Here is a 15,000-nt window from a genome sequence, read left to right on the forward strand (position 1 = left end):
ATGGTTGTGTATTGTGCCTCTGCGGGTGGCACAGGCAACGATTCAGATAGGGAGATGCGAGAGCGGGTGATTTGCTTACAAAAATAAATAAATGAATAAATGAATAAATAAATAAGTAAATAAATATACTAGTGAATAAATAAATAGATAAAGTTATTGGCAAGTGAATGAATAAATAAATAAATAAATATGCAAGTGAATAAATAAATGAATAAGCAAATGAATAGATAAATAGATAAAGTTATTGGGAAATGAATGAACAAATAAAGACACATATGAGTGAATAGATAAGTAGATAAACAAATAAAGATACAAACATACAAACAAATGAATGAAGGAATAGATAAATAAATAAATAAATGAATATATAGATATATACCCAAACAAATAAATAAATAAATAGACAAATAAATAAATGAATGATTGAATAAACTTGTGAATAAACAAGTAAATAAAAAACAAAAACAAATGAATGAACAAACGAATGAATATATATATATATATATATATATATATATATATATATATATATATATATATATATATTTTACATGAACGTAAAATGAATATAAAATTGGGAAGGCTTTGAATTATACAACAACAACAAACAAATCCATTACAAAGAAGCATTGAAAAATAATTATCAAACGATCACAGGAAATATATACATATATTCTTTTTTCCGGTAGGTTCTGAAGTGTTCATGGGATTGATAACAGTAATTGAATAATTGAATAAAAGGACGCCTTCAGTTCCATCTGCCTAAAGTCTCATTCTCCCACATCACTTCAACATGAAGAAGGTTTCTGTTGGAGAAATCTCCTTGTTTACATAAACGAAAGACTTCTTTCGAAATTGCTTTGTATACAAGATCCCTCAAAGTCCCTTCACTCCCTCACAAAAGGCAGAGACACTCGGGAGGTTAAGTGGGAGTAAATATAAAAATTTCTTTTTGGTGGTCAAGAAGGAAATTAAAAAAAAAAGGTTGATGGAGGAAGGAAGAAAAGAAGACTGGCATGGGTCGCTTTGCGTTGCGCCTCTTCCTCTTCCTCCTCCTCTTCCTCCTATTCCTCTTCATCTTCCTTCTCCTCCTCCCCCTCTTCCTCTTCCTCCTCCTCTCCCCTCTTCCTCTACCGCTTCCTCCTCCTCCTCTTTCTCCTCCTCGTCCTCTTCCTCCTCCTCCTCTTTCTCCTCCTCGTCCTCTTCCTCCTCCTCCCCCTCTTGCTCTTCTTCCTCTTCCTCCCCCCTCCTCTTTCTCTTTATTCTCCTGCTCGATCTGTTCACTCGGATTAAGATGCCTGTCTTTCCTCTTCCTAACCCTCGTCAACTTGTCAGCATGTCTAAACACACACACATACACACACACACACACACACACACACACACACACACACACACACACACACACACACACACTCACACACACACATACTCACACACACACACACACGCCACTTCTACGGTACTTTTGTATACATACATTCATTCACACATACTTACATAATACGTACACACTATTTACTTTGTAAATTATATTTTTTGTCTATTAGGGATTTCACCCTCAGCTCATTAATATCGTCCAGCGACAGACAAAATAAAAATACAAATCGAGTAATTTGATATATAATATTGGCAGCGAGTCCACCATTTGTAGAGTACATCATATATTAAGTGATTCATAATTTCTGTTACAAAATGTTTCGTTCAGGCGATGCAGTTCTTGATGGACGCAAACGAAGGGTTTTGAAAATAATGTCAGAACTTAATATCGCATCAATAAGTGTTGTCACCATGTTCACAAATATATGGTCACGTGTGGGAAATATTTGCTAACATGAGCGAAATATTCTGGAAATAGTAACAAGACTTATCATCACGTTGATAAGTCTTGTCATCACGTTCAAATGGCTTCGGTGACGGACGGCAAGTAATGAATTACATAAGCGAAATATTCAGGAAATAGTGACAAGACTTATCACCATGATAATAAGTCTTGTCATAACGTTCAAAAAGCTTCGTTGACGGATGGTGAATATTGGATTACATGAGCGAAACATTCTGTAAATATTGACGAGACTTGTTATCGCGACCTACCCTCCAACAGGTAATTTGGGATAAGCATTTTGACACTGATACATGATGGAGTACTTTGTCCCCAACACCAAATTACTAAACAATTAGTCATTGTTAAACCATTTTCAAAACAGTCCATTGTATACGATTACCATATCGCCCTAATCTAGTCCGATTCGCTGTTGTATTGATGTATTTTTTGGTGTATTTGGATATGGTGCAGTGTTGTATAATTGCACGATTGCAGTGCAGTTGACTCGTTTAGTTTGATAAATGGAAACTTCCTGCAGATATTTGGGGATTTTTGTTTTCTTTGGTGATTGGGGTCGTTTGATTTCCAAATATCCATCATTCGTTTGTGTAATAAATAACTAAATAAATACAAAATAAATAAAATAAAATAATATAAAGGTTCTTGCTAGTTTACTATATGTCTATGTCTTTTCTATCTAATAAATTAACAAATTAATAAAAAAACGATAAGTAAGGAAAATAGAAAAAAAGTAAAAGATAAAATATATGGATGAATCATATATATATATATATTATATATATATATATGTATGTGTGTGTGTGTGTATGTGTGTGTGCGTGCGTGTGTGTGTGTGTACGTGCATATATATTTATGTATGTATATGAATTTATCTGTGCTTCGTTTTTCATTTTTATCTCTTGACATTTCCCTTTTTCCCCTCGCCTCCCCTCTCTTCCCCTCGCCTTCCCTCTCTTCCCCTCGCCTTTCTCTCCTCCCCTCTCCTCCCCTCGCCTCCCCTCTCCTCCCATCTCCATCCCCTTCTTCCCCTGAGATCGTTTTTCCTTTCTGATCCAATTCCCCTCAGCCCCTTCTCCTCTCCCCTCTCCCTTCTTTCCCCTCTCCCTTCTCCCCTCACCTCGTGTTTTCTCATCCCTTCCCCTCCCTTCCCCTTCCCTTCCCTTCCCTTGCCCTTCCATCAAGTGCCCTGGATTCCTAATATACGTGGCCCTCCTAGAGGCTTAGAAATAAGAGTTTAAACTAAATAAGTTATAATAAAAATAAATAGAAAATAGATACTGCTATTGGATAATGGTGTTACCGAAAGCCTGCTCATCGCGTATTCGGTTAGTTTGGGTTCGAATCCCGCACGCCTCTCCGATTCCCTGCAGTAACTGTAACCTGCTGGTGGCGTTATCGGAAGTGTGTTGGTCTCGTATTCGCTCAGTTCGGGTTCGAATCCCGCACTTCACTTCAATTTCCAGCAGTGACTGTTTTGTTACCTGTTCTCCAACAGTGCCTAAAGCGCGTAATAGGGCAAAGGTGACGGCTTCGGCCGAAGGTACTCCTCAGCGCCTCCTGGCGTGGACACCTCACCTTCTGAGAGACGGTGACGTCATTCCTCCTCCTCTTCCTCCACCTCTTCCTCTACCTCTTCCTCACCTTCCTCTTTCCTCTTCCACTTATCCTCTTCTTCCTCTTCTCTCTCGCCCCTTCTTCTATTCCTACTCCTCTTCTTCTTATCTTCCTCCTTCTCTTCCTTATTCTCCTCCTCCCCCTCCTGCTCCTCTTCATGTCCTTCCTCCTCCTCCACTTCCTGTTCCTTCTTCTGGGCCTCCTTGTGCTCCTCCTCCTCCTTCACTTCCTGCTCCTCCTCCTCCTCCTCCTCCTCCTCCTCCACTTCCTGCTCCTCCTCCTGCTCCTCCTCCTCTTCTCCTCCTCCACCTCCTCTTCCTGCTATTACTCTCTCTCCTGATGCTAGTCCTTTCCTTCTCTTTCTCCTCCTCCTCTTCCTCCTCCTCTTTCTCCTCTCCTTTGTTCTTCTCCTCCTATTTTTCATTCATGCTCCTTGTGTTTCTTCTTTTCTTCTTCTTCTTCTTCTTCTTCTTCCCCTTTTGATTCATCTCTTCCTCCTTCCCGTATCAGTTTCTCCTTCCCCTCCTCCCCTCTTCCCCTCTTCCCCTCGCACAATGCTATCTTCGCTCTCCCCTCTTCTTTCCTCCTCCCTCCTCTCCCTCCCTCGCTTCCTCCTCTTGTTCTGTGCCTTTATCTTCGTCCAGTCTTGGCCGTTTTTCCCGTTACCTTTCTTAGCTTATCCATTACGTCTATCTCTGCCCTCTTTCGTCTCTGTTTCTCTCTACGTTTTCCCCCTCTTCCTTCTCCTCCTCCTCCTTCTCCTCCTCCTCCTCCTCCTCCTCCTCCTCCTCCTCTTCCTCCTCTTTCTCCTCCTCTTCTTCCTCCTCCTCCTCCTCCTCCTCCTCTTTCTCTTCCTTCTCCTCCTCCTCCTCCTTGGTCTCCTCCTCCTCCTCGTTCTCCTCCTCCTCCTCCTCGTCGTCGTCGTCCTCCTCGACCTCCTCCTTCCTTTTTAATCCTTCTGAGGAGAAGGAAGAGGAGGAGGAGGAGGATAAGAATAAAGGCGATGAAGAATAATGTGTTAGAATGAGAATGAGTACACGAATAAGGGAGGCGGTTATGTTAAAAGGTGAAAAGAGGAGGAGGAGGATGAAGAGGGGGAGGAGAAGGGGGAGGAAGAGGAGGAGGAGGAGGAGGGTGGGGAGTATATGAATAAGGGAGAAGAAACATATGTTAAAAGGTGGAAGGAAGAGGAAAAGGGGAGGGGGGAGGAAGAGGAGGAGGAGGAGGAAGAGGAAGAGGAGAAAGGGGAAGAGGAGAAAGAGTAGGATAGGGAGGAAGAGGAGGAGGAGGAGGAGGAGGAAGAGGAATTCTTGTGTGTTAAAATGAAACCTGCTGAGGGGAAGATGAAGGGGTCGAAACAACAATGTGTCGTTAAAAAAAGAATGAATAAATAAATTAAGAAAAAATGTGGAAAAGTAAAATTGAGGAGGAGGGTAGGGGAGAAGGGAAGAAGGGTAACATAAAAGGTAGAGAATAATAAATTTGAATATGAAAAGGCAAAGAAAAATTTGAAAGAAGAAGAAGCGGAAGAAGAAGAAGAGGAGGAAGAAGAAGAAGAAGAAGAAGTAGAAGGAAAAGTAGAAGGAAAAGAAGAAGAAGAAGAGGAAGAAGAAGGAGAAGAAGAAGAAGAAGAGGGAGAAAGAACAGATGAAAAAGAAGAAGAATAGAAGAAAAAGAAATAAAGAAAAATATCAATGGAGGTCAAATGAGGAGGAAGGAATGTAGAGTAGAAGGAAGAATAGAAGAGGGAGGAATGCAGAAGAGGAGGAGGAAGAGGCGAGGGAGGAGAATGAAGATGAGAAGACGACTGAGGCAGGGGGATGAAAAGTGGGGAAGGAGGAGGAGGAGGAGGAAGAGGAAGAGAGGTAGAAGAAGGAGAATGGAGGAGGGAAGGGAAGAAAGAGGAAGAGGCAGAAGGTAAGAAGAATAAAAGGAAGAGGTGGAGGAAGAGGACGAGAGGTAGAAGAAGGAGGACGAAAGAGGAAAGAGGAGGAGGCAGGAGGTAGAAAGAGGAGGAGGAGGAGAAAAGAGAAATTGAAAGTATAAAGGAAGATAGAGAAAAAAGAGAAGGAAGAGAAGAGGAAGAAGGAGAGGAGAAAGGAAAATGTATATATATATATATATATATATATATATATATATATATATATATAAAGCGTATAAGGTGTTCATTTATGTACTAGATAACAATGAATAACAAAAAATAACAAATATCAAATAACATGAAAAAAAAAAAAAAACTCAGGACGCGAAAAGGGAGGAACGAGAGATTGAAGACCAACGTCATAGAATACACGAAATAACGGTTATAACGGATAAAATTTGAATTTAAATTTGAAATCTGAGAGAAAGTGAGCCTAAACTGGGTTCTAGATAGAAAAAAGATAAAGATAAAACAAATGGATTAAAGATAAACGTATATTAAGTGAGATACAACATGCAGACTCTGCCATACATAAGATAACGGTCATAACAGACAAAATTTGGATCTAAATCTTAAATGAGATACAACATGGAAAAAGAGGAAGGAGAAGAGGAAGAAGAAGAGAAAGACGAGGAAGAAGAAGAAGACAGGGAGGAGGAAGAAGGAGAAGAGGAAGAAGAAGGAGAAGAGGAAGAAGAAGAAAAAGAAGAGGAGGAAGAAGACGAAGAGGACGAGGAAAACGAAGAAGACGAGGAATATGAAGAAGATGACGATTTCATCTTGGGTCGTTGATGAAGACAAATATGACTAACTTTTTCAAGCTGCCGCTTCTCAAAGCAATTAAATAAAACGTAACGTGTGAAAACGAAAAAATAGAATATGATAAGGGAGGAATAGACTTGTCACCGTTTAATTGCATTACGCAAGAGACCAATGAAAAGACCACGTTAATTCCCAGCCGTTGTGAGAACGCCAGGTCCACTTATATCCTGGCTTTTCTGGGGACTGGATCTAACTACTCAACTCGTTCCACACGTATCGACACGACTGTGGACGCTTTGACACGTGGTCATGGTCGTGACATGTGAAAGCGTCCATAGACACTCATGGTTATTTGAGAGCTCGACGTCGTGTCGTGGACGGCGCACGGCGAAAAGTCGATACGTTTGGAACGAGCCTTAGAGATTTTGGAAAAAAAGAAGAAGAAGAAGATTTTTTGGTGTCAAGTCGATCTGACACGAGAGAGCCAAAGGCTAATCCGCTGAAATCCTCCCTGGCTATGGTAGGAACATCTTTCTTGTTCTTTTTCTTTCTTTTCTTTGTTCTTTTTTTCTTTCTTTTTTTTTTCTTTTTTAATTTCTTTTATCTGTTCTATTTTCCCCCTTTCCTTTTCGATTTTCTCTATTTTTTCCATTTTTTCTTTTTTTCTTTTTCATTGCTTTTATCTGATCTATTTTTTCTTTCCTTTTCTTTTTTCTCTATTTTCTATTTTTTTCTATTGTTTTCTTTTTATTTCTTTTATCTATTCTATTTTTTCTATCATTTTCTATTTTCTCTATTTTTTTTCTCTATTTTTCTATTTTTTCTTTTTTCTTTTTTCTTTCTTTTATCTGTTCTATTTTTTGTCTTTCCTTTTCTCTTTTCTCTATTTTTTCTTTTTTCTTTTTCATTTCTTATATCTGATCTATTTTTTCTTTCCTTTTCTTTTTTCTCTATTTTCTATTTTTTTCTATTATTTTCTTTTCATTTCTTTTATCTATTCTATTTTTTCTATCCTTTTCTATTTTCTCTATTTTTATTTCTTCTCTATTTTTCTATTTTTTCTTTTTTCTTTTTTATTTCTTTTATCTGTTCTATTTTTTGTCTTTCCTTTTCTCTTTTTTTCTTTTTTCTTTTTAATTTCTTTTAACTGTTCTCTTTTTTTCTTTTTCTCTTTTCTCTATTTCTTTATCTTTTTTCATTTTCTTTCCTTTTTCTGTTTTTATATTTTTCTTTTCTTTGTTTTTCTGTTTTTCTTTCTGTCTTTCCTTCTGTCATTGTCTTTCTGTCTTTCTCTTTCAGTCCATTTAAACCGATTTGGTTACTCTTTTATCTTTCAAAATGGCGGAATACGATCATTAAGCCAATCAGCTGTCCACACTCAATTTGAATTAACCCGGTTAGGTTAACCTCATAGAAAGCTTTATGGGGTTTTGTCCCGAGCGACAGCGGGTGACACACCTTTATAGATTTTATTCTGGCGAGCGTCAGGCGATGTATCTATTTTATTTTATTTTATTTTGTTTTATTTCATTTTATATCATTTATATTTAATTTGATTTATTTTTATTTTATTTAATTTTTTGTTCTTTTGTTTTGTTCTATTTAATCTTATTCATTTGATGTTATTTATATTTAATCTAATTTAATTTAATTTGATTTAATTTTTGTTATTTTATTTTGTTTTATGTAATCTTTTAGTTATTTTATTTATGTTTAATTTAGTTTAATTTAATTTAATTTAATTTTTTGTTTTTTCTTTTCTTTTCTTTTATCTAATCTTTTATCTATTTATTCATCTATTTATTCATTTTCTCATTCAAGTATTTATTTATCTACTCATTTACCTTTGATTTTGGATCTGCCTTACATCGTTTGTTCTGGCTGCCGGCTGGCGATTTTTATTAAAAGGAGACTTTAAAAGAGTGGCAGACTCTATACACTTGGTTCAGGTGAGTGGTGAATGGAAGAAATAAACAAATAAATAGATCAATAGATCAATGTGTATGAATAGATGAAAAGATAGATAAAGTATAGATAGATCAATAGATAGTAAATTGTTGCATTTGCGTGTCGAGACCGTTGTTAGTAATATTAAGGATTCAAACCTTTGTCGATTCATTGCCTTTGTCTTCAGGTTGCTTGTGATATCGACAATCTTTGTTTTACATTTTGGGAAAACCCAGGATTGAAAACCTTTGTTATACATGCTGCCAGATTTACCCGAGAGCCTTTTTCTAGCCTTTGTTTTGCTGACGATCCAGGCAGCCTTTGTACACTTGTTAGCAGCAGTACAAACATTTTTTTCCGAAATTTCCGACATTTTTTTTCTCTTTGTTGTCAGCTTTTGTCCGGACTGTCGTCTGGAATGCTAAGAGCCTTTGACCTTTATTATTGTTATTATTATTATTATTATTATTATTATTATTATTATTATTATTATTATTATTATTATTATTATTATTATTATTATTATTTCTATCATTATTATTATTATTGTTATTATTATTATTATTATTATTATTATTATTGTCATTATTATTATTATTACTATTATTATTATTATTATCATTATTATTATTATTATTGTTATTATCATTATCATTATTATTAGTGTTATTATTGTTGTTGTTGTTATTGTTGTTATTACTGTTATTGTTATTGTTGTTATTGTTATCATTATTGTTATTATAATTATTATTATTGTTATTTTTTTTGTTTCTTATTTGTTTTTTCTTATTTATTTATATATTTATTTTTTGGCAGCATTGTCAGCACCTTTTGTCTCCATGTTCCCTGTCAGCAGCGACTGACACTTTAACCGACTTATCCTGCTGACAACCTTCCTGACCAATTTATGTTTTCTTATCTGACTAAAGACACATGCAAAGTCGTCAAGATGCGAGGCGTCAGCTCTCAGCTGACACTATATATTCATTTATTTATTTATTTACTTATTTATTGCCATTTTTCTGGGCCAGTGACCCTTAACATGTGGACCATTGACTCTAAATGGACCATAGAGTGGCCCAAATTGATCCACTTATCGAGACTTAGTGGTAGATAATGGATGGTTGGTGTAATTATTCGGTGTTGGTTTGATCCACAAGAGGCTACGGGAACAGCATTCAATAAGAAGGAGAAACACGAAGGAGATTGAAAATCTTTAGCTTGGATAATAAAAAAACACTCATTGCAAGACATAACAAAGTTAATAAAACGTGCCGTAGATGAAAGATTGTTCTACATTAAATAAAGGAAAGAGAGAGAGAGAGAGAGAGAGAGAGGTTGGAGAGTGCGCTGCTAGAAAAGAGTAGACTTAATGTTATAGGTCACGAGGTCACGGCGGACTTTGGGAGGTCACGGCGGGGCGAGGTCATCGTGGCCCTCCGACGTAATTGGTGCCACTGAGATCGTGGATAGGTGCCGCGCCTCGGGAGATGTGCAGGGGGAAGAGAGGAGGAGGAGGAGGAGGAAGAGAGGAGGAGGAGGTGAGAGGGGAAGGGAGGAGAGGAGTGGGACGAGAGGAAGGGGAGAGGGGAAGGGAGGAGAGGAGTAGGAGAAGAGGAGGGGAGGAGAGAGGGGAAGGGAGGAGAGGGGTAGGAGAGGAGAGGAGGGGAGAGAAGAGGAGGAGGAGGAAGGGGTGGAGCGGAAGGGGAGGAGAGGGAAAGGATATGATGGGAGGAGAAGAGGGGGAAGAGAGGAGAGGAAGGGGCGGAGAAGAGAAGTGAGAGGAAAGGGGGGGGGAAGAGACGAACGGGAGGAGAGAAAGGGGAGAGGAGATGGAGGAGAGAAAAGGAGGGAGGAGGGAAAAAAGGGGAGAGGAGATGGAGCAGGGAAGAGAGGAGAGGGGAGAAAGGGGGGGAGAAGAGGAGGCCGAGGAGTGAATGGGGAGGATAGAAAGGAGGGGAGAGAAGGGGAAGAGGAAGGAGGGGGGAGAAGGGGAAGAGGAAGGAAAGGAGAGAAAGAGGAGGAAAGGAGGGGGAGGAAAGGAGAAGGAGAGGAGAGGGAGGCCAGAACAAAGAGGAGAAGAAGGGGGTTAGAGGAAGGAGGAGAAAACAGGGAGTAGAGGAGAAGGGAAGAGATGAGGGTGAGGAGATGGAGGAGGAGAGGAGAGGGAAGGGGAGGAGAGGGAGAGGAGAGGGAGGGGAGGAGAGGTAGAGGAGAGGGAGGAGAGAACAAAGAGGAGAAGAAGGGGGATAGAGGAAGGAGGAGAGAACAGGGAGTAGAGTAGAATGGAGTAGAGGAGATAGAGGAGGAGGGGAGGTGAGGAGAGGAAGGAGAGTACTAGGAGGTCAAAGGGAATGGAGGGAGGGAAGGAGGAGGAAGGGGAGGTGAGGGGAATGGGGATGAAGGGGGAATGGAAGGAAGAGGAGGTGAAGAGAGGGGAAGAAGAGGGAAGGTAGAGAGGTGGAGGAGGAAGGGAGGAAGAGGGAGAAGTGAGGGAGGAGAGGAGAGGGGGAAGAAGCCATTGGAGGGGAGATTACTAGAGCTTCTATCCTAGGGGAGAGCTGGAAAGACTCAAGGGGGACAGTAACAGAAAGGAGAGGAACAGAAGAGAAAAGAGAAGGGAGAGAGAGAGAAAAGAAGGAATGAGAAGAGGAGGGAAATGTGGAATAATGTGGAGGAAAGAAAGTGGAGGATCAAATACTATGGGGAAATCCATGGGAGTAACTCGACTTTTGTCTAACACTGTACCTCCGTTCATCCATCCAGAGGAGAGTGGATGTGGATGAAGAGGCAATCCATCCGGGTCGGTGGGTGGATGACGTTGGGTGTAGACCTCCAGAGTAGAGTGAATATGGATGAAGATGCAATCCATCCGGGTCGTTGGGTGGATGACATTGGATGTGGACCTCTGGAATAGAATGGATGTGGATGAAGAGGCAATCCATCCGGGTCGTTGGATGGATGACATTGGATGTGGACCTCCAGAGTAGAATGGATGTGGATGAAGAGGCAATCCATCCGGGTCGTTGGGTGGATGACATTGGATGTGGACCTCCTGAAGTGCCTCTGGTTCCCGGGCTCTCTCTATATGGTCTGTCATCCGGGTCTTTTCGGTCTATCGTCCAGGTCTATCAGGGTCTATTCGGGGTCTATCATCCGGGTCTATCCGAATCTATTCGGGTCTATCCGCGTCTATTTGGGTCTGCCATCCGAGTCTATCTTTGTCTATTCGGGGTATCATCCAGTCTATCCGGTTTATTATCCGGGTCTATTTAGTCTGTTATCTCGGTCTATTGATCTCGCTCTATACTCCTCTCTCTCTCTCTCTCTCTCTCTCTCTCTCTCTCTCTCTCTCTCTCTCTCTCTCTCTCTCTCTCTCTCTCTCTCTCTCTCTCTCTCTCTCTCTCTCTCTCTCTCTCTCTCAGTCTCATTCGCAGTCTCAGTCTCACTCTCAAACTCTCTCTTACTTCCACACTCGTACTCTCTCACTCTATCACTTTCTATTTCTTTCTCTCCCTCTCTCTCTCTCTCTCTATTTCTCTCTATCAATCTCTCTCTCATTGAGATTTGCAGATAACGTGTTGGACTTGTGATCGTCAGTTATTACCCTCCCGGATGAGAGCCTAGAGCTCGTATATGGCCCGAACTGTGGGTCATACTGTGACCTTACACACACACACACACACACACACACACACACACACACACACACACACACACACACACACACACACACACACACACACACACACACACACACACACACACACACACACACACACACACATCCTGGTGGGTAGTAGCCTTGGGCGAGGGTAGAACTCGGATCGCTGAATTAGCGGTCGATCGCGGTACCACAACACCATCGAGGTGGCTGTGTGTGTGTGTGTGTGTGTGTGTGTGTGTGTGTGTGTAGTGTGGTGTGTGTGTGTGTGTGTGTGTGTGTGTGTGTGTTCGTGTGACGATTTTATTAAGATCAACAGCGACCTCCAAGCTGAAGGGACTTTATTTTATTTATTTTTATTTCATTTTATTTTATTTTGTTTTATTCTGTTTTATCTATTTATCTATTTATTTATTTGTTTATTTATCTATTTATTTGAATGGTGAAGGGTCACCAGTCACAGGAATAAAAGAACCTGCGCCAATACCTGTCTATTCACAAGTGTTTCAATCCACCATTGAACCTGACAGGTGATGATCCCGGGAGCAGGGTGGGCGAATCAACATGGACGTCTGCCCGTCTGATGGAGTTCCTGTTGCTGTCAGGGATTTTTTTTTTTTTTTTTTTTTTTTATCAGCGGCTGATTGGCCATCAGACAGTCAGCCAGTCAGTCAGCCAATCAGTCCATCAGTCAGTCATGTTGCTTTGATGCCGTTTTTGCTCCAATCTGGATGACAGCTTAGCTTGCTGTGCTCGTTCCAATACACTGGCTTGTATTCATTACCAAAAGGGATTTAATGTTTTTCTTTATTCATTTATCTATTTATTTGTTTATTTGTTTATTTATATTTATTTTTTGTTTCTCGTAACTGCCTCTACGTCTTTTGCTTTAGCTTCATCTTGTTCTTGTTTTTGTTCTTCCTCTTTTCTTCTTCTTTCTCTTCCTCCTCTTTTTTTCCTCATCTCATTTTTCTATACACGTACAGGTATGTATACAAATTTATATTCAACTAGTTTTTTGTTTTTATATATTTGCAGCTATACACCCGTTACATGTGTACATATATAATACACGCACACACACACACACAAACACACGCACGCACGCACGCACGCACACACACACACAAACACACACACACACATACATATATATATATATATATATATATATATATATATATATATATATGTACGTGTGTGTGTGTGTGTGTGTGTGTGTGTGTATTGAGAGAGAGCAAAGAAGCGATTGTGTATAAATCGCTGTATGGGACAGAGATTGGGAACAGAGGGGAAGCAGACAGGAAGACTAAATATTTTTTGAGATGAAGTGTTTGAGAAATACGACAGATGGTGCAGGAGTGGAGGTGAGGGAAATAACTTCAATAAATACGAAAGAAAGAAATATCACTAAGAATCTCAGTTAAGCTGATGAAATGGTTGAGAGTTTGCAAAATCAGTTTCATTTTCAGTTTTCGATTTTAGATTTTTAACGATATACCGAATGGTAGCTAGATGTAGGGTTTGTTAGGTTCTAACATGGGAAATGTTGAATAAATAGAATATGATTGATTGAATGAAAAGATAGAATAATAGAATGTAAACAATCTAGGAAAGTAATGTGTTAATAAAGATAAGAAACTATAATTTAGATAAAAAGAGAGAGAGAGAGAACGAGAGAGATAGAAAGAGAAAGAGAGAGAGAGCGAGAGAGAAAGATAGAGAGAGAGAGTGTAAAAGGCTGTCTAGAGAAGAGAACTTCTATCCACATAGGAGGTAGGAAAACGAAGTTCTGAAATTGAAAATTGAATGAAAATTAATAAAGAGCCTTGTTTTTTTTTAATACCAGTGGCCCAAACCCCTCCCCCTCCCCCTTCCACTCCCCTTTCCCCCTCCCCCTCCCACTCCCCCCCCCTCTCATCTGAATAAGCCCTATTTCGTCAAAGAGAACCCAGATCGGCAAGGGTCAATAGCGCATCATAAATCACGCGAATTGAGCGAGGACTCAATGTCGTCACAGAGAATGGTATTCAAATCAATGGCAACATTTGCCAATGCGGACAATTGCGGAAATGTGGTTGCAAAATACAGAATAGCTCCAATTTGTGTGTGTGTGTATGTGTGTGTGATTCACCATGTTCTTTGGATCACGTGTTGGACTCCTGATCGATGGCTATTTCCCTCCCGGAAGAGAGTTCAGAGCTCATATGACCGATCTATGGGTAATGCTGTGACCTTACACGCACACACACACCCAACTTCCCGTCCACGAGAGTTGGAGTAACGACCCGCAGAAATTATTTCAGCCCTGGGCAGGATTCGAACCCGGACAGCCGTAGTGACAGTCGGGGACTCTACCAACCGCGCCACCGAGTGTGTGTGTGTGTGTGTGTGTGTTTGTGTATACCTTGACCGAACATGCACATGACACTGGAATTGGGTCGGGGGCTGGACTGGGAAGTCGTGAAGGCTGTTTGGTTTAATGGTGCACATACATACATACATACATACATACATACATACATACACACATACATACACACATACATCCATATATATGGATGGCTTAACGGCAATGGATTAATGTAATGTGGAGCATTGGGAATCGTTCTCCCTCTCTCTCTCTCTCTCTCTCTCTCTCTCTCTCTCTCTCTCTCTCTCTCATAAACAAGAAACTTAGACCATCCTTGTCCCCATTCTCTTCATATGTAAACACATTGTCTCTCCCTTTCCCTCCCCTTATAAACACAATTAATTTCCCATTTCCCCACTTTCCCCCATTCCTACTTCCCCCTTCTCCCCTTCCCCTTTCCCCCTCCTCCCTTCCCCCCTTCCATCCTCCTCCCTTCCCCCCTCCCCCCTTACTCACTTCCCCCCTTACCCACTTCCCCCCTTACCCATTTCCCCTTCCCCTTCCTCCCTTCCCCTCTTCCCCTCTTCCCCCTTCCCCTTTCCCCCTCTTCCCCCCTTCCCCTTTCCCCCTCTTCCTTCACCCTTCCCTCCTCCTCCCTTCCCCTTCCCTCCTCCTCCCTTCCCCTTCCCTCCTCCTCCCTTCCCCACTTACCCCTTCCTCCCTCCCCCTTCCCCCGTTCCCCCTTCCCCTTATCCAAACACTCGTAATGAAACAGAACTGAAACCCATTTCCCTTCAATCTACCCTTCCCAGGACCCCTTCAGTCCATTTCCTCGAGTTAAATTCATCCACACTCGAACGCACTGGCTCGCTCAATGTTTATGTAGATGA

Source organism: Oratosquilla oratoria, chromosome 22, assembly GCF_046742065.1.
Source record: "Oratosquilla oratoria isolate Oo_2021 chromosome 22, ASM4674206v1, whole genome shotgun sequence".
NCBI classification, from domain to species: domain Eukaryota; kingdom Metazoa; phylum Arthropoda; class Malacostraca; order Stomatopoda; family Squillidae; genus Oratosquilla; species Oratosquilla oratoria.